This window comes from Gossypium raimondii, chromosome 10, assembly GCF_025698545.1.
Source record: "Gossypium raimondii isolate GPD5lz chromosome 10, ASM2569854v1, whole genome shotgun sequence".
NCBI lineage: Eukaryota > Viridiplantae > Streptophyta > Magnoliopsida > Malvales > Malvaceae > Gossypium > Gossypium raimondii.
Window position 1 is genome coordinate 25,239,325 of NC_068574.1, and position 1,573 is coordinate 25,240,897.

A 1,573-nucleotide genomic window follows, 5' to 3' on the forward strand; every position below is an offset into this window, starting at 1 on the left:
CAATGATCATCATCGATAGAGGCATCAGTAGGGTGAGTCACCGCTGCTGAAGAAGAGATATGAAGGTGCTGGCAGATCTGCTGTAAAGTCCCGTCAATACTGTCGAACCTCTGAAAGCGATGCTATTCGAAATGAGTGAACTGCTTGGAGAGGTCCTCTAATGTAGCAGCAGAGGAAACAAGACGGTGACTCGAAGGTGGGTGAAGAGGTGGATCCTCGTGATGGAAAGGGGCTTCATCAGTGAAGTGTCCGGTTCATTCTGAGGGTCAGAATTAAATAATCGATACTAAGAAGGATCCACTCTGCGAAGCCGCTCAATTATCTGCATATGTGTCATGCTCGATAATTTCTACGGGGACATCTGCTCGACAAGTGTAAGCGAAGAAAACTGCTATGGTGTGTCAAGGAGACCGAAGTGTCATGCGAGTCGAGTCACGTAAAGGCCTAAACAGATAGGACCCTTCCTACTACATTGTATCTGATGACGAAAGGAGAGCGTGATAAAGTAGGTTAGATAAAAAATAAGCCCCATGGCCATGCTCCATAGAAAGTATGCATCAGTGGTACCGATGACTTTGGTGCTCTCTCTCCTACCGGTCAATGTGTGAGCAAAGAGGGCATTAATATACTGTAGAGCTAGAGGGAGAGAAATCGTCTTCGAGTGACTCGCGTCATAAGGTGTCATACTCACCATGAGGTCTTTCCAGCAAAGAGATGGCGAGTAGTGGATGTGTCAATGTAGGCGGAGGAAGTTCTCGACACTCATAAACTTTTAAGTGTATAGTCTCAAAGTAACACTGAACTCAGGGACACTCATATGACGCGCCATGCCACCGAGTCTGAAAGTGATGGTGCCCGGCTCATCATGAGACGACATCACCTGCTGAAAGGTAAATGTGGAATAAAACTCCAAAGTAAGCTCCATGTAAGTGGGCTCGATGATGGAAAAGAACCAGTCCCGCGGTGTGGTAGCAATGATGGCGCAGACATGATCAGCTAATTGGACCAGCTACAAAGCAGCCCAATTAATCCATCAGCCTATGCCGAGTGGCCTAAGTCGAATAATCTTATACAAGTCCTCTTAAGACCCTAAGAAAAATGGAGGAACGGATGGCGTGCCTCAGCGGAAGCGCCCAAAAAGGAAGTCACACCCGGAGTCCTCTGCTTTTCTGAAGCGAGAACGGCAATCTTAGACTTACTTTATGTGTTTGTAATGGTGTCCAACGGGTGGTGCTGACGGTCAAAAACGCGCGATGGTCGACGCAAGGGATGGAGGAGGCCGATATGGACGGTGGAGGGGTGACGCATTTGAAAGGGCGTGTGTGTGTACGTGGAAAGGGGAACGGTGGTGGAACAGGGTTGGTTGTGTGTGGTGCGGTGAGGATAAAGGGAAGGAAAGCGTTCGATAAGGGGTCGGCGCGAGGGGAAAAGAGGGTAGTCGTAGGGGGCCTTGTGTGCATGGAGTTTGAAGGGGTTAAGGGCTTTGGTCGAATGTGGGTCAGCGAGGAGGGAAGAAGAAAGAAAGGGAAAGGGAGGAGCTAGGTTGTGGGGGCATGGTTGGTGGTGCGGTGAG